The sequence below is a fragment of the Toxorhynchites rutilus genome, chromosome 3 (assembly GCF_029784135.1).
Source record: "Toxorhynchites rutilus septentrionalis strain SRP chromosome 3, ASM2978413v1, whole genome shotgun sequence".
Lineage (NCBI taxonomy): Eukaryota > Metazoa > Arthropoda > Insecta > Diptera > Culicidae > Toxorhynchites > Toxorhynchites rutilus.
This window is the reverse complement of record NC_073746.1, coordinates 230,466,683-230,489,313: the sequence shown is the minus strand read 5'-3', so window position 1 is coordinate 230,489,313 and position 22,631 is coordinate 230,466,683. Positions and strand designations below refer to the sequence as shown.

General features: G+C 39.0%; 1 protein-coding gene across 4 annotated transcripts in view; it reads right to left on the bottom strand.

Moving 5' to 3' along the window:
* The window catches only part of LOC129775748 (dopamine receptor 2), a 347,010-nt gene that overhangs the window by 100,825 nt on the left and 223,554 nt on the right, over positions 1–22,631 (bottom strand). The window contains exon 1 of one of the 4 annotated variants that reach the window (XM_055780814.1): positions 21,631–22,613. The exons of 1 other annotated variant lie outside the window; for it this stretch is intronic. The gene's annotated coding sequence lies outside the window, so the exon portion shown is untranslated. Of the gene's footprint in view, positions 1–21,630; positions 22,614–22,631 lie in introns of those variants that run through there. 2 more of the 4 variants (XM_055780815.1, XM_055780816.1) reach the window with 2 other exon arrangements.

The window sequence follows — 22,631 nt, the reverse complement described above, 5'->3', positions numbered from 1 at the left end:
GCAGCCGTCTCTGCCTTCTACGACAACATATATCAAATAATTCAAGACACCGTTCCTGTTAAAAGATGTAAGCCTTCCCTAAATTTCACACAACCATGGTGGAATTCCGAACTCCGTAATCTGCGTAACCGTCTGCGAAAAGCTCGGAAACGTTATTTCCGCTCCAAAACAGCTGCTAATAAAACTGCTGTACAGTCGGCTGAAGCCGAGTATAGTGGTTTACATGAACTTAGCTTTCGGCAGTACATTGACAATTTGCAGAGTAGTTTCAAGATAAATCCATCATCTTTCTGGAATTTCGTAAATTCCCGAAAAGGCTCTGCACGTATTCCAGTGGACGTTACATACTGTAGTCAAAGCTCCTCTGACGCTGCTAGCTCTGCTAATATCTTTGCGGAATTCTTCCGAACCGTTTACGAAGTCGATCAGGCTCCGACTCCGCAGGAATACATCGATAACTTGCCGAGTTTTGATATTCGTCTACAGCAAATCACCTTCAGCCACGACGATATTTTCAAAGCCCTCTCTTCTGTTGACGCCTCGAAAGGTCCTGGTCCGGATCGAATTCCACCTTCCTTCATTAGGAATTGTGCTGCATCATTGACCATCCCTGTGAAGTTTATTTTCAATCGATCACTTCTTGACGGCGTCTTTCCTGAGTCATGGAAGCTAGCATCCATAACCCCGATCTTCAAATCTGGAAACATTCACAGCGTGGAAAACTACCGTCCAATCTCGATACTGGACTGTTTGGCGAAAGTCCTGGAAAGACTGCTACACGATAAGCTGTACACGGCAGTCCGATCGTTAATCTCGGAATTTCAGCACGGGTTTATGAAGAAACGCTCCACCATTACCAATCTGATGACCTTCACTAACACTCTGGTTGGTGCCATCGAGAAGCGTCGTCAAGTTGATGCCGTGTATATCGATTTCTCCAAGGCGTTCGACAAAGTTCCGCATGGTCTCGCTATCACAAAACTGAGCCGCCTCGGTCTTCCTTCGTGGATTGTTCGCTGGATAGAATCGTACCTTTCGTCCAGGAAAGCTTTCGTGAAGGTTCACGATGCCGCATCGAATGCGTTTCAACTACCGTCCGGGGTTCCTCAGGGTAGTCACCTTGGTCCTCTCATCTTTATACTTTTTTTAAACGATGTATGCGACCACCTAAGCTGCTGCAAGCTCTTGTATGCAGATGACCTAAAACTCTACCGCATTATCAAGACGACGGTTGATTGCCTGGCTCTGCAAGCTGATATTGAACGCTTGTCATCGTGGTGTAAGATGAACGGAATGTTGGCAAACCCAGCCAAATGCAAAATCATCACCTTCAGCCGTAGTCGAACACCGGTCACGTTCGAATATTCGATGAATGAGTCACCGCTTGTGAGAGTATGCTCTATCAAGGACCTTGGGCTACTTTTAGACAGGAAATTGAGATTCAACGAGCACATATCGATGACAGTCACTAAAGCAAACTCCATGCTTGGCTTCCTGAGAAGAAATACAGCGCAATTTGACGACGTACATGCCATGAAGTCACTGTACTGTTCTCTGGTTCGCAGCGTATTAGAGTATGGAGTGCAGATCTGGGCCCCGTATCACAGTGTGCACGTAACACGTATCGAAAAAATCCAGAAACGTTTTATAAGAAGTGCATTACGGCGGCTCCCATGGACAAATCCCGACAATCTACCGCCTTACGAACATCGATGCGCGCTCATCGGACTCCAAACTCTGTCGAGCCGGCGTAGTTTTCTGCAAAGGCTGTTCATCTACGACGTACTAAGCAACAACATTGACTGCGGCAGCATACTGCAAAATATTAATATTCACGTTCCGAACCGCCAACTCCGAAGCACTTCCTTTCTCAGAGTTCAAGGGCACCGTACTACATACGGATATAACAATCCGCTAGATAGATGCTGTAGGCTTTTTAACGATGTGCACGATATTTTTGATTTCAACATAAGTAGACTAGTTTTTAAAGATAGAATTAAGAATGTCTAAATAGTCTGTGTGGTCTGTGACCAAAGATGGTAAATAAATAAATAAATATTAACCCACATGTGTTCAAATGATTTTCAACGTAACTCCTAAACATATATTTTTACCATGATGATGTATTTGGAAAAGTTGTTGGGAATTATAAGCAAATTCATAAAATTTCATGAACATGACGCTATAACACGACAAACATATTAAAATGGAATATTTACTATAAAAAAGACAATAAATTAGAAACATGTTTCAAAATATCTCGAGAATGGCAGCATTTAGAAGGAGATTTATATTGAGCTTTTTTATGTCAAATCACATCAGAAATCATAATTTGTGGCTAAAAATGATTGCTAACGTACAAAAATTCGAAGTTTCGAAAATTCATAAAAATTAGATGTTCCACAAAGTTCGTCAAAAATAGTTTTACCATCTTGGACCCATTTTTTAAATTTTCTACATGACTGGATATTGCATATTATTTTTTTTTTGTAAATAAAAAAAGAGTACTAATTTTTTTTCTCAGTGTATATTTTTTTCATGTTCAGACATCAATACTCTATAACTCTTTCCAAGACACTATTTCGGTACGACTCATAGTTTTTGAGATATAAATTATCAAAGATTTCTCCTACTAAAATCGATACGCCCTTTTCAAAAGTTACGCTTGAGTCAAAAAAATCCCAATTGCTGTGGAAAACTCATATTTCCTTCAACCCAAAAGGAATACAAACTTTCATTGGAATCAAAAATACTCATGTTTTGTCATTCGTCGATTTAATTTGGAATTGCTCTTGTAATACTAACCGTGAGTAATCGATTACATATTACTAACATAGTTGTAAGGCAAACATTGTCGAAATATTGAACTCCCGGCCCCGTCAGGCTGACGCTTCATGAGCCTTAATAAAAATATATATTTTGGATAAAAAAAATGTTTTCTTGAATTCACTTTTATTGTAACTTCAAAATATATAGTTTAATCATAATCGTATATTTGGAGAAGTTGTTGGAAATTATAAGCAATTTCATAAAATTTCATGGACATGGCGGTATAATACGACAAACATATTAAAAGGGTCTATTTACTATAAAAAAGGCAAAAAAAAATGAAATGTATTTTTTCAAATATTTCGAGAATGACTACATTTAGAAGGAAATTGTTAATAAGCTTTTGTGTTTTAAATCACATCAGAATTCATATTTTTTTTCGCTGAAATATATTGCTAACCGATTAAAACTTTCAGTCAAATTATTTCGAGGAAAATACCAATGTAGGCTCCGCTTCCCATGATGAATTCGTGGCACACCTCTTCGCAGCGAATAGCCATACGGCAATAAATTCCAATTACGTATGCCACGTGGCAGCTTTGTTGCGAATCCCTCGTCTCCCTTGTGTGCGCATTGTTATTCCTGTGCTGGAATCCATAGCTTCATCAGTAACAAAATGGAACCGGAATTTGATTCAATGTATGCTAATAAAATTATACGTTTAGCAGCTGTATGTTTCAACATTGTTGTTCCAACGAAAATTGAATTAGCCCGATGTGGTTGTTTCCACATATCAGAGAGATAAAAACTTTTGGTCTGATGTGATCAAATCGGAACAACTCTAGTAAAGCATTTATATGCAATGTATAGTAAATTTTAACTTTCATACACGAAGCATGAATTTTTGAAACAACAGCCGGACCGTAGCATTCATTTGAAATCCCGGCAACTTTGGATCAGTCGGAATCGTCGGAATGCTTCTTCTGAATGAGAGTGATTATGCAGAAATAAAATGAAAATGCAGTGTTGCCCACAAATGTCCCGATTCTAACAACATTCTACCGCTGAAACTATAGAAGATAGCTTCATTGCAATCACAGCTCTCTTATACATTTTGAAACGTGTCACAGGAGTGTAAGGGTATATACGTGAGCAAAATTCAACCTAACGCCATACTAGACTGTGACAGCCTCATTCAAGTGTTGCAATTTTCGGGAAAATCCATTCGATGCCGGTATGCTTTAAATTGTCTTATTCTGGCATAAATCCATAACAACTACATAGCATCCTGCATCCTGCATTACTAGCCAGAGCTTGAATATGAAAACGCTTCCTCAATTTAAATATCCTCTGGCGACGGTGGATTATTGAATACTGATGGCTTAGTAGCACCGAGTTTTTCGACTTTCTTGTATCGCCTTTTTAGCGATAAATTGAATAGAAGAGGTTCAAAATGCAAGTTCTTCATAAATGCTGACTTTGACGTCGAGATGATTCATGGTGCTGCTTCAAAATTGCTTTTACTCGCTTGTGTTGCATCCTTTGCAGACAGTAAACCCTGCTGGTATATGCATCAGACTTTCCCATGCTCATCCGGGCAGTTTTTATGAGATAACACTGCACTCATACAATGTTGCGACGTTTTTGGGTTCGCTATTGGCTGTTTCGTTACATATTTGAAATTCCATCAAATCTAGGAACAGGTAGGTTGGAGGACTCCATTATATACAGTCTCCGTTTCTTTTCACTGTATGTAATCGAATCCTTTATATATTGAGCCAAAAATATTTTTTTTATAAGTTTCTATACATATATTTTTCGTTTTTTGAATACAAAAGAAGAATTTAATTTTCGATTCATCCCCTTTGAATCATAAAATACCTTTCTCATATAAAAATCCGAATTCTTTCAGGCTCAACGGCTTTCAGGCTTTCATTGCTCAACAGTTTCCGAAGAGTAAGGCATAGTGAGAACGTTATAAACAAGGCATCAAAGCGCCGAGAATGCGACGAACCGTTTGTCCACCAATCCGGCAAATTCTCGTTTTCTTAAACTTTTTCTGAAACTTTCCATTCCTTATGAAGTAATTTTACCTTGAAGGTACGGACTTTATTCCCCAGATCTAGTATATTCCCATCGTAGAACCCTGGAAACGCCACTAACACAACGTTAATTCTTGTCGAATTGGGAAAGTTTCTGCGATTCAACAGTGGCGCAGCCTTGACTGTCGGATCACCAAAATCGAATCTTTTTCTCATTTGTTTGATTAGCTCCACGAAAACAAATGCGACAAATATCCTTAAAAAAAATCTACTTTTCGCTGTCCATTGTTCTGATAGATCTTTTGCTGCCATTCCAGCCTAAAAATTCTTACCACTTTTCAAATTATCTTCAAATTTAGTAGCATTGGACATTGAAACAATTAATAGCGATACTGCCATGTAAAAGTCGTCACGTACCTTAATGTTTGCTTGGTTCAAATGTAAGAAATTTCGAACGCAGAGAAAATCTGTACCCTGTACCGTACAGAATCTGTACCAAAAATAACGAAAAAAAATCTGTACCTTTCCAGTAAATTTGAACGTGTGGCAACACTGGTTCTAAGCATATGCTAGCATATGTTCTAATTTCAATAATGAACCTTTTCTGTGTTTCGGACTCTGTTTGCCTTAAACTGGCTCTTATTCAAGAATTGCGCTATGTAGGACAATTCTATGGCTTCCATTTAAAAGATAAGAAAATTTAGTACAGGATACAGTTATGAAACTCTCAAAATAGTGGATTTAAGTAACATTTTAGAAGTGAAAAACGTGAAAGTTAGTGGTTTTTACGGTGTTATGCTTAATTTCATCCAAAAAGTACAAACAGTAATTTTATCCAAAGTGTCAAAGTTTAACGTTGACATATTTCATTCTCGCTTGACAGAACTCCGCCTGTGAATGACGGATCTCAATAATGGCATGTCCGTATAAGAACCTGAAATAATTGAGAACCAGAGCAGTGAGTCCAAAGCCCTTAAAAAGAGGATGGTTGTAATAGCTGTTATCGAAGGTCGTGGGGTTTAATCAAGTACCCTGCCATTAACAGAGCCTGTAGAGTACCAGGGCACCCTCCACAGTATCGTCTGCCCTTACTCCATTAAGTCGACCCTGATGCAGCGGACCTTCTTTACCGCGAGACTCGTGGGACTTGTATGAATAATCCAAATAATAATAACAATATCATTTTTTGGATTCCGGCAGCCTCTCTTTGTCGAAAAGAACCATCATAGAGATCTATGAGTGTAGAAGAGGATGAAGTACTGAGCGACGCACCTGCGGATGTCCAGTCCTGCTCCTCTTCCATCCTCAATACTCCGACTCGCTGTGAGTCACTAGAGGATGAAAGTGACGAATGTAACGTCACTACAAAAACTGGAACTGCAATGGTAGATTTAGCCGAGATCAACTCTTCGTGGAAGGAAAACCTCACCAAGGGTCAGAGAAGAAAACTGAAGAATTTGGTCGCAGCTGGGATTCCTGCAAAGGGAGCTCGGCTGCAAGCACTGAGTCGGCATACCAGTGGGCCAACAAAAGGCTCCCGATGATCGGAGCTACATAGTAGCGACGAAAAATTGGTTTTTAAAAAATCGAACCAAAATACCTGTTCCCGTAAAAGTAAAAAAAACGATGCTCATAACACTCTTCAGAAAACAACATCGTCGAATCTGGAATCTTCTTAAGGGAAGCCTTGGAGCAGATCAAAGTTGGAATACTCCCGAAGGTTATCCTAACTAGGGCTCAGTTAGATGCCATCCAGAATGCTCTACTCACTGCAATAGAGCAACAATGAAAAGAACCGGTGAAAACCAAGTTTTTCAATTGCTCGTATAAGTTAGGTTATCTAATCCTTTCTTGTAAAGACCATCAAACTTCGGAATGGTTGAAGAAGGTGGTTCCCAGGATAACCCTAGAAGATGATATTAAACTGGTTGCTCTGGACGCAAAAAATACAAACAGCCAAAACGAAAATCTCTCCACCGATAAGTGGTGAATACTCAAGAGATCCAATCCCAATGAAATCCACGCGGACTGGACACTAACTGTCGATGAAGCTTCCATGCGTCAACTCACTAGCAAAAACTACAGTGAAGTTTCCGACTTAAGATTTGGCGAAACTAAGCTGAGGAAAACAAATTCAAATCAGCGCCAAATCACAGCTCAGAAAAAACTGCAGTGTATACAAAGAAGATCGGGCCCAATAGACGAGGAACCTCAAAGCTCCAAAAAACCCAGATAATCTGAGGCCCTCAGAGACCCGTGACTTAAAACTTGTGGGCGTTTCTAGACTCAATAAGACTCTGGAAAAGGACCACTCCAACGGACTTGGTTCTCTCAAAAAGGATGATGGTTCGTTCACAAAAACCCTCTCAGAAGTACTAGACTTACTGATGAAGACTCAATTCCCGGGATCTACATCTGTCTATGCGGATACAAATCCTGACTATAATGGCGACATAAAATGCTTTCGAAGGTTAATCACGGGGCCTGAAAGCGCAGAGGATGTCGCAAATATAGATGCTGGATAAGTTTCCACGAGGGCCGGAAAAGTAAACGCGGTGAGATCCATTCTACCATAGAAATCTGCAGGTGCAGATGGGATTTTTCCAGCTCTGATTCAAAATGAAGAATCAAAACTAATTCCACCTCTAATCAAGATCTTCAAGGCAAGTCTGAATGTGCTCTAATTCTTTCGATATGGGGACTTGTTAAAGTAGTTTTCATTCCAGCGCTACACACGCTTGTGACAAAAATAGAAAAATCTCTCTCATCAAACGAAACCGCACTATGCGCTTTTCTTGACATCGAAGGTGCTTTTGATAATGCTTCTTATTTATCAATGGCACAGGCTATGAGGAGAAGACACTTCGATAAATGTATAAAGCCTGTCCACGTTAAATTTCGAACACCAAGATGATACCAGTAAAACAAAAATTCACATAATACAACAAAACCGATTGTTTATTTCAGTAAAATAGACTTATATCTAAAACACGGAAAGCTTACTTCGATGTTAATTACGTTGTCCGTAAAATTCACGAACTTTCTTGGGAACATCTGCCATTAGGTTCCGTACAGTATCCTCAGATATGCTGGTGGCGGCGCTTTTCCATCTCCTCTTGAAATCATTAATGCCATCCGCTTTCTTCTTAGTTTCAAATAGTTTTCGCTTTATCAGAGCCCAGTACTTTTCCACTGGGCGAAGTTCTGGACAGTTCGGTAGATTTGCTGTTTTTGGCACATATTTGACCTCATGTACATTATACCATTCCAGGATGGATTTTACATAGTGACAAGAGGCCAAATCTGGCCAAAACAACGCTGGAGAGTCGTGGCTTCTTATGAATGGTAGCATAGCTGGAGGCATACCTTCTCGTAGACTTTGTTGACAGTGCCGGTAGAGACGAAAGATTTGGTTTTTCGGCCACAACCGCATATGGCCTGCCAAACCAAGTACTTTTTGGAGAATTTAGACTGCATCTTGGTCCGGAAACACTCGGCTACGGTATTCCTTCGCATTGCAGTATAAAAAGCGAGACTCGGAAGCTGAGAACATATCATCGCCCATTATGGTGCATAAACATTTTTGCAAAAACTGGGTGTAGAGCACCTTAGCACGGCTTTTTGCAGAGAAAGTTTGCTTATCATAACGATTGGGCACCTTTTTCACTTTGTGCGCCTTCAGTCCATGCCTCTGCTTCACTTTTTGTACATATGATTTTGATTTTCCATCCTTTTGAGCCACATTTCTAACTGAAAGGTTGAGATGTTTCTCAATAATGGCAACCACTTTTCGGTCCATCTGTCGGGAGCATACTTTTCGATTTGTTCCGCTTCCAACTTTCCGATCCACAGTTACACACTAAACACGGCTCTTCGGCAGTTTTAGCTTGTTGGCGAGATCGCGTACCGACAGTTTTGGATTTTGCTGCCGTTCGTTGATTCGACGCTATTTTACCAAACTGAAGAAGAATGTAAACATGTTGGACATCGAAATAAAGATGAGGGTTTCAGTTGTCATGCAAGTGAAATATTTCATTGATTAGTGAAATATTTCATAAACTACACTGAAATGAAATTGTCCGAAATTTAACGTGGACAGGCTTTAGTCGGAAAGATCCATAACATGCTCACACACAGACAAATCACCTCTTAGCTGGGTGGGTCGTCTTATTCTGTGATTGCATTAAAGGTTGTCCACAATTAGGCGTTTTACCACCTCTCCTTTGGTCACTAGTAGTTGACGACCTTCTGATAAGTTTAGAGGCAAAAGGATTTGGAATCGTGGGCTTTGCCGATGATCTAGTCATAATGACACGTGGCAAGTTCTATGACGTGATATCGAGCAGAATTCAGATGGCCTTAAACCTTACACAATCTTGGTGTATCACAGACGGTCTGAGCATAACAATTATTATTTTCACCAACAAGAAAAAAAACAGCATCTGCAGTCTATACATCTTGGAGGAGAGGAAATAAAATGCATCGCTTCATTGAAATATCTAGGGGTCTTAAACCAAAAATGGTTATATGGGCCTACACTGCGGCCTAGGATAACCTATGCCTCATTAGTATGGTGGCCAAAAACCAAGGAGACTGTAGCTATAAAAAATCTAAACAAACTCCAACGACTAGCATGCGTTGCAATTACTGGAGCAATGCGAAGCACATCCTCGAAGGCACTGGAGGCTATCCTTCACCTGCTACCCAACATGTTCTGGCGCTCTAAAGCTTAAAACATGGGAAAAAAATTCTAGACGGGGATAAAATTGATCACTTGATCATCCTGAATCTCTTACCCGTAGGACCATCCTCAGAGATGAACAGCGATTGGATAGAACCTAGTACAAATTACGACATTCCATACTGTGTAAGCAAACCTTCACGTTCAGTATGGGATGAAGGTGGTCCCAGTGTTCGTAATGGTTCAATCATGATCTACACTGATGGGTCGAAAATGAGAATCAGAACAGGTGCCGGAGGTGTATGGTACCAGAACAAAAATCTCTGTGGCTATGGGAAACCTGCCAACAGTTTTTCAGGCAGAAATATCTGCAATAATAGAATGTTTAAATGTCTGCATCAAAAGAAAATGTATACATGCAGATGTTATTCTCAGACAGTGAAGCGGCACTTGATGCTTTCAAATGATCTTCAAAAATTGTCTGGAAATGCATTTTCCTTTTACGGCAACTAAGTCAGATAAGTTCGGTACAACTGTACAGGATCCTGGCCATTGCGGTATAGAGGGAAACGGGCGAGCAGATAAACTTGCCAGGAACGGCTCAAACTCACCATTCACTGGTCCAGAACCATTCTGTGGAATTTCTTATTGTGTGTTGAAGAGTGAGCTGTTAAGAATGTTAAAAATGAGTTATTTTTCATGTAAAATCGCTGTTTAGAGGCTCATAAAAAATCGATAAAATGAGATATCAAACAACGGCTATGTAACGCTCCAGATAATTCATTTTTACATGCTGATATAAAATTTCAGCCAAATCGGCCGAGTAGATCCTGAGATATCGATACCACCAGTTGTAAAAACATGGTTTCGAGAAAACGCGTTCAAAAATTCGTACTGCAATACTATATTCTTTGAGGTGACCTCATACTTTTGGCTGTAACTTTTCAACGAATTTTCGTAAAAAAATGCTTCTTGGATTTTTTGTTGACAAATACGACCGAAGATTTTTGTGGGACTGAATCATTAACTCCACTTTGGAAAAATGAAGCCTTCCACACAGCTATCGAATATTCTATATTTATAGATAACACCCAAAAACCATTTGATTATAAATTCGAGGAAGTCTGTGGTTACACTAAAGCAAATTACCAATCAATTAGGTGTAAGCTTAACTATATCAATTGGCAGGATTTATTTAGAAGTGTGGAAAATATTGAAGTAGCATCTTGATGATACCGTGGGGAATGACCCAGAAAAAATTTGCAACCTCTTTGCAACATTGCAAAGTTTATATTGAAACAGCTGAGGAGGACCCAGACCGTGACTTCTTTGCATTTCTTCCAGCATTTCAATGTGATGTTGGAGTCAGAAAACTAACTTACATTTAAAAATTTGACGCATTAAAAAAGCTTGATGTCTCAAAAGGGTCAGGTCCTGACAGAATTACACCGGTTTTTATAAAAAATTTGGCATCTGAATTAACTCATCCACTTTTATGGCTTTTCAATAAGTCATTGGAATCAGAATCAGAAATATGGAAAAACTCTTTTCTTGTACCTATATTCAAATCCGGTAATAGATCCGATGTAAGAAATTATCGTGGAGTAGCAATTATTTCTTGCATACCAAAACTCTTTGAAGCCATAATAAACCAAAAACTTTTTCAACAACCAAAGACACGAATTACGAATAAGCAACACGGTTTTTTTCAAAGGACGATCAACAACAACAAATTTACTGGAATTTGTCATATTCACTTTGAATGCAATGGATAATGGTAATCAAGTTGAAGCTCTATACACTGACTTTAGTAAGGCCTTCGATCGTGTTCATATACCATTACTGCTTCGTAAACTTCAAAAAATAGAGATAGAAGTCAAGCTATTGAAATGGCTAGAATCATATTTGACTGACCGCACGCAAATAGTAAGGTTTAATGGGAAAATTACAAAACCAATATTTGTTACATCCGGAGTTCCTCAAGGCTCTCATTTGGGACCACTTTTGTAATATATGTTAATGTTAATGACGTTTGCGTTTTTCTTAACAGTGTTAAGGCACTTATCTACGCAGATGATAAAGGGTGTGTCACATCAAATTGCATCACGGAAAAAACGCTGTATAAATTCGCCCAGTAGACCGATCCTTTTGAAAATTTTAGACAGTAAAATAAAAACTATTAAACAACTTTTGGCATTTTCTTTTTATTCATACTTCTAGCCCAACCCCGTATGCTCGCACCTTCCTCTTTACCCCGTCCATAAGGTTCTGTACAACGTCAGGTTGTAGTTTTTTTTGAACAGAAATCCATTTTCTCTTGAAGTCCGCCTCCGATTTGACAACTTTTGGGTTCTTCCGGAGGGCCTGCTTCATAATCGCCCAATATTTCTCTATTGGGCGAAGCTCCGGCGCGTTGGGCGGGTTCATTTGGCACGAAGGTGACCCCGTTGGCTTCGTACCACTCCAACACGTCCTTTGAATAGTGGCACGAAGCGAGATCGGGCCCTCGTGCTGCTTCAATAGTGGTAGTAAGCGCTTCTGTAGGCACTCCTTAAGGTAAACCTGCCCGTTTACCGTGCCGGTCATCACGAAGGGGGTGCTCCGCTTTCCGCAAGCGCAGATCGCTTGCCACACCATGTACTTTTTGGCAAACTTGGATAGTTGCTGCTTGCGAATCTCCTCCGGAACGCTGAATTTGTCCTCTGCGGAGAAGAACAACAGGCCCGGCAGCTGACGAAAGTCCGCTTTGACGTAGGTTTCGTCGTCCATTACCAGGCAATGCGGCTTCGTCAGCATTTCGGTGTACAGCTTCCGGGCTCGCGTCTTCCCCACCATGTTTTGCCTTTCGTCGCGGTTAGGAGCCTTCTGAACCTTGTATGTACGCAGGCCCTCCCGCTGCTTGGTCCGCTGGACGAATGAACTTGACAAATTCAGCTTATTGGCGACATCCCGGACCGAACTTCTCGGATCACGTCTAAACTGCTTAACTACGCGCTTGTGATCTTTTTCACTGACGGAGCATCCATTTTTGCCGTTCTTCACCTTCCGGTCGATGGTTAGATTCTCGAAGTATCGTTTTACTACTCTGCTGACCGTGGATTGGACGATTCCCAGCATCTTACCGATGTCCCGATGTGACAACTCCGGATTCTCGAAATGAGTGCGCAGGATTAATTCACGACGCTCTTTTTCGTTCGACGACATTTTTCCAAATTTACGAAAAATTTACAGTGAAGCATGGCTAACGTGATCTATACACTCTTATCTGATTATAAGCGAAAGCTGAAGATATAATTCCTAAAAATTAAATTTCTACAGCGTTTTTTCCGTGATGCAATTTGATGTGACACACCCTTTATGAAGCTGTATATTGAAATAAAGAATGAAGAAGACTCTCAAACATTCCAAAATGAAGTTAACATAGTTTATGATTGGTGCACTAAGAGTTTATTACAGCTCAATGTTATGAAATGCACTTTGATGACTTTTACAAGAAGAAGAACACCATTAAACAACGGTGTTAAGCTGGGAAATCAACCCATCAGTAGATGTCAACGAGTAAGAGACTCAGGCGTGGTTTTAGATTAAAAACTAACCTTCGTTGATTATTAGAATACAATCATCCATAGAGCAAATAATATGTTGAGCTTCATCAAACGCTTTAGTTACCATTTCCACGATCCGTACACAATAAAAACATTGTATATTACATACGTCAGATCAATTCTCGAATACTGTAGTATTGTATGATCCCCCTACATAACTTCACACGAAGACAGAATTGAATCTGTACAAAAACATTTTTTATTATTTGCACTTCGTAAACTAGGCTGGTCTTCATACTATCTCTTTCCATATGAGGCACGTTGCATGCTAACCAATATGAAAAGCTTAAAAGAACGTCGGAAATCTACCACGATTCTATTTATTATTGACATCATATCACAACGAGTGGACTCAGAAGAAATATTAGGAAACCTAAATGTTTACGCACCAATTAGGCACCTGAGAAACTCTAACATTTTCTACATAGATTACCGAAGAACGAATTATGCCAAATATAGTCCTATTGAGCCTCTGTAACGAACACAGTGAAATATTTGATGTAACCATGTAAAGGTCAATGCTCTAAGACTATTTGGATAGAATAAGATATAGTTAAATGTAATAGAAAAAATTGTAATATTTGGCCAGCATATTTAGTCTACGTCGGTTTGACGAAATAAATAAAAAAAAAATAATTATGTAACTTGTTAAAATAGTTTTACGGAATTAAACGGATAAATTGTCCAGCCAGCTCTCTTTAGTTTTTTTTAGTTTCAAGTAAGTAGTTTTAAATAGTATTAATGTAATTATTGTATTGGTCTACAAATTTGATTGACAATGAAACAATAAAATAAAATAAAATAACAAAATAGATAGCTCTCATGTTTAAGTAATTGACAATTCATGTTTATCGTGGTAGAAGCAATCAATTTGAGGAAAAGGATAGGAACGATTTTTTGAGGAAAATTATGCCTTGCACAGATGCACTGGCCCTTGGCACACACCAACAAAAAGTAGACGTAAAGCAAAGCTCTTCGGGAACATTAGTGCAATTCGAGGAAATGAAGATCAATCAAGTAGAATCTGTCCAGTTAACTGAATTCTTGCACTATGGATAAATTACTATTTCTTCCGTTAAACTTGCTACATTACTTTACGTAATATTAAACTAAACCACATTTCTTACACTCAACCAATTATGTGGTTCAAAAATGTGGTTCAATAATGTGGTTCAATGAATTGGAACTTATGTTTCAATGCAAAAAAAAACTCGTCACGACATTCAATCATTAACGAGCTAAGTACCCGTGGGCTCCTGGGTGAGAAGCAGAACACTCTGGGTGTTCGTGTTTCCTCCAATTCAAACAAGGAAACACAAAGTAGAAGAAAATCTGTAGAGTCATCCAAAGAAATTTCTTTTCCTTTTCCAACTGTCCGGTCGTTGAGCTGCGGAGCACAAAATCTGTTTCCACTGAGTAGAAAACTTGGAAATTGCAATTACTTGCCACTTCATCATACGAATGAAGATCTTGATTGTTCCAGAAAGAAATCAGCTAACGGTTTAGCTACGATTGAGTCATGTCTAACACTCAGACTAGCTATTCTCCGGTTTTAGTTGCTTCCGATTCTTCCTGATAAATTTGTTTGTTGCAAATGGTATATGCACAATGAAATTCTTGGATACACTTCATCACCTAACAAACAAGTAACATAAATGGTAATCATTCCTTGTATTATTGAAAATTTTATGATTGTTGAAAGAAAAGCATCAGATATGATAGTCATTAGGTAAAAATGACTCCCAAATAACTCAGTAGTACTAGTTCATAATGCTTCCAACACGACAATTTGACACCTTTATTATACACTAACGTGCATCCTCATGTGCAGTTGCAAATATCACTATAACCATAATCTATTCCATCACTATCACAATTATCGCCCTCCTTACTACTCTTCAGGGAGCCAACGTGGGCGGATGTTGCATGCGGTGCTCGAGGATGCTACTTGACTTTCCGGCAAGTGTCTTCAGAGCTACCTCTAGCATGGAGAAGCCATCTCAACATTCTCACTGGAGATTCTGGCTCGCACCACTGAGCACATGAATTGTATTACGAAATTTTCACTCCCAGTTGAATCACCGGTTTATGCTATTCACTTTCTGCAAAGGTGTCTGCCGAACATAGCGTTCTCACACTTTCTTTGTTATTTGCTATTACATTATTCAATCGTCTACACCCACGAGTATCGGAACAATTGATTTACCTACAGTCTTGTAGACAAATACAAGATGATTGTAGCAAGAAGATGAAGAGATGTTGTACACATTGTTGAGATTTTCTGTGTGTTGCACTCATCCAAACTCTTTATTTAAACTAAGTGAACTTAAATAGCATAAACATTTCGTTTGTTTTTCAGTTTATGGCTCCCTTTTCAGTGTGGATTTAATGACAGATTGCACGACAAAGTAATGTTAAGAAATCTCAGTTTCAAGGAAAAAAATATAGCCCCGAAATCATGCACAATACAAAAAACAAATACAATCGATAATTACGAAAACAAAATCATTTTTTTTGCAAGTGTTATATCTTTTCAAGAAAGAGCTAATTGGCTTTAACTTGATATGTCGATGAACTGAATCGGTCCAGTAGGTCAGCATTTATATTTTTTGAAAAAAGTAATTTTGGAGAAAAAATAAAACTATAAGTGGGTGATATCTGTGATATAACCGCAAGGTGAACGTAGGATGGCCGTTGGCATAGCAATCAATAAGTAACACGCATATAACTTTTAGACATTTCATCTTACGAATAAAGTGATTAGCATACCACTTCGTTTAACCGGAAAAGCATACCACTTCGTTTAGCCGAAAAAGAATTATTAACGCTTAAAGGAGGAAGCGATTCCTCCTCGGGAATACCCAGTGCAAATATTACCTGCTCTCTAGGTCCCGACAATTGGGATCATCGGTCGAAAGCGGCATTTCTGAACATTCGATTATAAAACTGCTGCTTTGACAAAAAATGCGACTCAGCCCGGCCCAGTGGTCCCTGAGAAAATTTAGGCGGTCAAAACTCAGATTTTTTAGCTACAAACCCAATTTTTGGTAGACTGGGGTTTTCGGATACGCTGAGTTCATTTTTCAACTCTGTTTCACCAAAAAATTATAAGAGGTTGTGTCCAAGATACGACCGCATTGTTGACGTAGAACTACACTGTTATTTTATATAAGTCGCCATACATTGGCGACTTGAAACTACTAGGAATATAAACATTTCTCATCATTTTGCGCTATTCTCAAAAGAAACGCTTATTTTAATATTACTGGCCTCGGAAAAAGTTGCATTACTTTCTCATGCTCGAGGGAAGCGCAGCTGTCACCCTTAGCGGAGGAGGCTTTGCTACTGGCTCTCTCTAATCTAATCACATACAAAATTCCAGAACGACATTTACTTTCTTAGTGACTAAACAAGCAAAATAAACTCTTTTTGTTAATAACAACCTCGAAAACAGTAGCAATGCTTCATTATTATCAAGATTAGCGCAAATGCAATCATAGTTGAAGGCAGTTTTGCGATTGGCACGCGAACCCAAATAACTTATAACATTCCAGTAAGACATTCAAGATGCTTGGTATTCCCCAAATATTTTTTTGGGGCTCAACCTTAACACCTGCTTCGCCATAACGTCAGTTTAATGCATTGATACATTCTCAAAGGCACCAACGAAGCCCTTATGATGACGGAAAACAAACCATGTTAACAGCTTGGAAAAAGACTGATTTATGCCTCACAGCTTGTTCTTTACTGTAACACCCATCGATGCGAATTAGCTGATGACTTTGTCAAGAGCGACCGCCTTCACCACTAGCGGGGGGAGCTTGATTTAGGTTGCTGTCTGGGTAACGGCGTTTACATTTTCGACCGACGCGCCTAAATCGCCTACTTCGCTGTTGTTCGATGCGGTGTCACACTCGCGAAGGCTCGGTTCAGTGTGAGCGCTTTTCACTGCACCAACATCGTGTACATCATTAGATGACGCTTGCCTCGAAATTTTATTGCCCCTGGCAATGCGTTCGTTTTTTGCAGGACTCGAGCCTGCCTTCCTCTTCTTCTTGCTCATCATACACTACGCGAAGCGTCCAATTTATGACGCGAAAAGAAAAACACACGATATGAATAACGCCAAAAACGAACTGAGGAAAACCACGATATCGACGATATCCAAGTTGGATTACCACTGGTTGGGTCCAATCTTAGATCGAAGCGCAGCGAAAGCAAAGTGAACTGGACTGCTCAACAGTCCGATGCCGAATGAAAGTTTGCCTTTTCTTTCTTTGTTTTTTAAGAGGCTTTAAACTTTGAAGTTAATTCGCCTCTATGGTTTGCCTCAACGAGATCCACTGTTTATACTCTTGGCAAGTATTCCCCTTCATTATTCTACCTTTTCCTTTGTTCACGGAGACTTTAAATCCTACGATTTCCCCTCCGTTAGTCGTCGATAAGTTGCTCGTTATTGACAGCTCTGTTCGGGAAAGCACACAAATGGACAGAACAAATGTATGGGAAAATGGAAACGCTTAAAGTTTTCAGGAATTTTAACCATGTACAAACCAGGGGAATCTAATGTATAGCATATTAAACAAATCTTACGGAATTTCCGATTCGTTTAGTATGTAAATCGCCAAAATCTGTTTGCGACAAAAATAGTTATTAACGTTAACTTTATTTCATAAAAACGTGACCTGTTTTCTGATTTGGCACCCTTAATGAAAGACGTAGTTCTACGTCAAAACACACGATACGAATAACGCGAAAAACGAACAGAAAAACCAAACGACGATATCCAAGTTGCATTACCACTGGTGGGATCCAATCTTAGATCGAAGCGCAGCGAAAGCAAAGTGAACTGGATTGCTCAACAGTCCGATGCCGAATGAAAGTTTGCCTCAACGAGATCCACTGTTTATACTCTAGGCAAGTATTCCCCTTCATTCTTCTACTTTTCCTTTGTTCATGGGGACTTTGAATCCTACGATTTCCCCTCCGTTGGTCGTCGATAAGTTGCTCGTTATTGACAGGTCTGTTCGGGAAAGCACACAAATGGACAGAACAAATGTGTGGGAAAATGGAAACGCCTCAAGTTTTCATGAATTTTAACCATTTACAAACCAGTGGATTCCAATGTATAGCATATTAAACAAATCTTACGGAATTTCCGATTCGTTTAGTATGTGAATCGCCAAAATCCGTTCGCGGCAAAAATAGTTATTAACGTTAACTTTATTTCATAAAAACGTGACCTGTTTTCTGATTTGGCACCCTTAATGAAAGACGTAGTTCTACGTAAAAAATCAAAAAGGTAGGAGGGGAGGCGCAAGGGGGAAAAGTTTAAAATTTTCAGTTTTTATTGTGTTTGGTATCAAAATGCATGTTTTCGGATACGCAGAGTTCATTTTACAACTCGGTTTCACCAAAAAACCAAAAAAAAAGAGGAAAAAAATGATTTTTCAAACCATCGGTTAATTTTGAAAAATCATAACTCAAAAACGAAAAAAAAAACGCCTCTCTGGTTTCGACATATATTATGTGAAAAATCCTCAGCCTTTCAGAAAAATACGAAAAAATACAGCGCTCTTGGTCCAGAGACTATGAATATAATAAAAAACGAATACTATCAATAATAACGAGAACAAATTTTCTGCAGGTATAGTATTTTTTCAAAAAAGACCAGGCGATTGGATTTAATTTGATATGTCGATCATCTAAATCGGTCTAGTAGTTCAAAAGTTATGAATTTTTGAAAAAAGTCATTTTTGGGAAAAAGAGGAAAAATTTATTTTTCGGACAACCCTAAAATGGAAATGGTCACCCTACTGGAAAAACGAAAAAAATACGGGTCTAATGTTTTGCGATAAAGAACAAAACTATCACTTTTTACGAAAATCTGAGAACCACTATATCGGTTTGGCATGGAATGGCTGATTTCGGGTTAATATTGTGAAAAATCTAAAAGGCGGGATTTCGGGTGACAAAAAAAAGTGCTGAGTGATAAAAGACACTTTGAGGAACACTTTCATTAAAAAAAATTTGCGGGGAAATGCGAGACAAGTTTTATAAGTCCATCCGAAGCAAAATAAAACATCCAAAATAGTACTTACTTTGTGTGGAGTTAACACATACTACAACCAACCGAATTTTGAAACTGACAACAAATTCAAATTCTCCGTTAAAAACGCTTCAAGAAACATAATGAGCCAAAAAAATCTTTAAAAACTTCACCAAACCACATGTTAGAAAAACACACGCGAAATAGTGGCACCGGCGAGCATGCGAAGCTGGTATATTATCGCGTTGCCAGAGCAATGATGCGGGCGCGGAATGGGGTAAAACACGAGGTCCTAGATGCCCTGAACATCCTAGAATAAGAGACAGTAGGATTTTTGTGTTTTTATGCAACTTCATTTTTTGGGTTTTGGCCGCCTAAATTTTCTTAAGGACCCTTGTGCGGCGGCAGAAAAGAATTGGGGTTGGAAGAGAAGAGCATAGTGCTTGACGAACAAGCGAGATCATTCTCATGTCATTTCGCAATCACAACTAAATGAAAATTTTCCTCTTCTTTTTCTTTTTCTTCTTCTTCTTCTTCTTCTTCTTGTCAAATTGTAGAGATTCAGATGGTCGAAATATCAAATTATAACCAATTACTTAGTCTTTCTTGAATTGTGTCTTGAAAGCTGATGATTTTTCACATAACATATCCAAAAATCAGAGATGTTATTTTTTTTCGGTTTTGAGTAATCAAATTATAAAATTAACCGATGGTTAAAAAATCCAATTTTTCCCAATTTTTCCCAAAAAGACATTTTTGAAAAAATCATAACTTTTGTGCAACTAGACCGATTCAGATAATCGACATATCAAATTGAAGCTAATGATCTAGTCTTCTTTGAACAAATATTACACTTTCGAGAAATTTGCATTTTTGTTTTTGTAATTATTGATTATTTCAGTTTTTCATAGTTTTCTCGGTTAAAGATAGATTGCGCTATACATTTATTTTATATTTTTTCTTGAAAGCTGAGGTTTTTTTACATAACAAATCCAACAATCAAAGACGTTTTGTCGGACTTCGTTCAATATTCCTATGCAACTAGACGAGATCTATGGAACTAAAATCCAATTTATTTGCAAGTATAATACTTTTTCAAAAAAAGGCGAGCTCATTGGCATTAATTTTATACGTCAACTAGCTGACCCGGCAAACACCTTCTTCTTCTTCTTCAATGGCACTAACGTTCCTAGAGGAACTTCGCCGTCTCAACGTAGTATTACTTGCGTCCTTTTTATTAGTACTTAGTTGAGATTTCTATGCCAAATAACACGCCTTGAATGCATTCTGAGTGGCAAGCTCTAGAATACGCGTGACCACAGTGCAAGACGGAGGCAATTTCTTTGACGAAAAATTCCCCCGACCAGAACGGGAATCGAACCCGAACACCCGGCATGATAATGTGAGACGCTAACCACTCGGCCACGGGAGCACGCAAACTTCGTCCCGCCCAAAATTTGTTTTTTTAATATCAAACATTCTCGTTTTCTTACTAAGCGCAAGTTCATGAGTCCAATCGCAGAACTGTTCATTGATTGATATTCTAACACCGTAAAAACATTTATTGCACCCTGAAACCTCCACATGCCAAATTTCGTTTCGTTTCATTTGCTTGATTAATTCTCGAGTAATGTAGAAATTTGTGTTTCATTTGTATGGCAGCCTCCCCTTTGAGAGGAGGGTGGAGTGTCTCACCACCGTAAAAACATTTATTGCACCCTAAAACCTCCACATGCCAAATTTCGTTTCATTTGCTTGATTAATTCTCGAGTCATGCAGAAATTTTTGTTTCATTTGTATGTCAGCCACCCCTAAGAGAGGGGGGAGGGGTATCTAACCACCATAGAAACATTCATTGCACCCTAAAGTTTCCATATGCCTAATTTGGTTTAATTTGCTTGATTAATTCTCGGGTAATGCAAAAATTTGTGTTTCATTTGTACGGCAGCCCTCTCTAAGAGAGGGGGAAGGAGTATCTTAACACCATAGAAACATTTATTGCATCCTAAAACCTCCCCATGCCAAATTTGGTTTCATTTGCTTGATTAATTCTCGAGTAATGCAGAAATTTGTGTTTCATTTGTATGGCAGCCCCCCCTTTGAGTGGGAGAAGGACTGTCTAACCATCATAGAAACATTTATTCCCTAAAACTTTCACATGCCAACTTTGGTTTCGTTTGATTGATTAATTTCCGAGTAATTCAAAAAATTGTGTTTCATTTGTATGGCAGCCACCTCTAAGAGAGGGGGAAGGAGTATCTTATCACCATAGAAACATTTATTGCATCCTAAAACCTCCACATGCCAAATTTGGTTTCATTTGCTTGATTAATTCTCGAGTAATGCAGAAATTTGTGTCTGCGAGTTTTGTATTTACATTTTCTTCTATGTATCTAACTACTATAAAACGAAACCTGGATCACTTCTATATATTTGAAATCCGAGTAACCGAAGCGTGTACACTGAGAATGGATTATTACTTACGATGAATTTCAACAAAGCGCCATTGGGATCACTACTACCGTATTCTTTGTACTGTTTACGGATTTATCAAATGGAACTTTTATTTTGAATCTATCAGCTCGAATTCACAAGAATTCGCAGTTTAGGATAGGAAGATATAAAAAAAATAGACAATAATATTGATCTGTAGTTTTATCACTTTCTTTTTCATTTTATAGCACCATATGCACTGTCAGACCCATGCACTGAACCTTCTCGAGGAACTACTGCTATATCCTTCAAATCCTTCAATAGAAAATGCCAACTCCAGAGGTTTCTTCATTGACCAAGAAAACTAGTCTGCGATTTCGATGAGCAACGTTTAATCCATTGTTTCTCCGAATAGCACCATCCAAAACACAAACACTGCCTCTCTTGCCATCATCGCCACAGGAGGCATATAATATCCTACAGACCGCAGGTGACAAGTGGTTATGTACATGGTTTCCCCTTCCCCGGTTCCGGACGGTCCGGAAGAACACCGAGCATTGTTCGTAAATGCACCCGAGCGACGTATAAGCGACCAAAAATAAACACGCTTCACGTTGTTTTTTATTCCCAGCACTTCCCGAGGAGTTATATGCCATTCCATCGAAGCTTTAGCGCCATCATTTTGATGCCCGTCGTAAACAGTAAGCTTGCACAACGTGAAACGATAGTCTTGCAGCCCAAGTTGACATTCGTGATATTCACTAGCTCTGAGACTGAGCGGAAAATAGGAACGGCTGGCATATGCAAAATAAACCTATTCACGGCAGCTGTGGGAACAGCGTGAGAACTAAAATCTGCAGACGGCGTAGCGTACCATGCAACTCCACCGCCACCCACTTGCCGGAAGCACCCACTCGCCGTACCATTCTCTGAAGCGCGCAAATCAACGGCAACGAAGAGAAAAAATCCACACGAAAGCGAACTGCATAAAAAACCGCTTCATAACTGTCACTACTAGCGAATGCGAAGCTCACGACGGTTCAACTAAAACT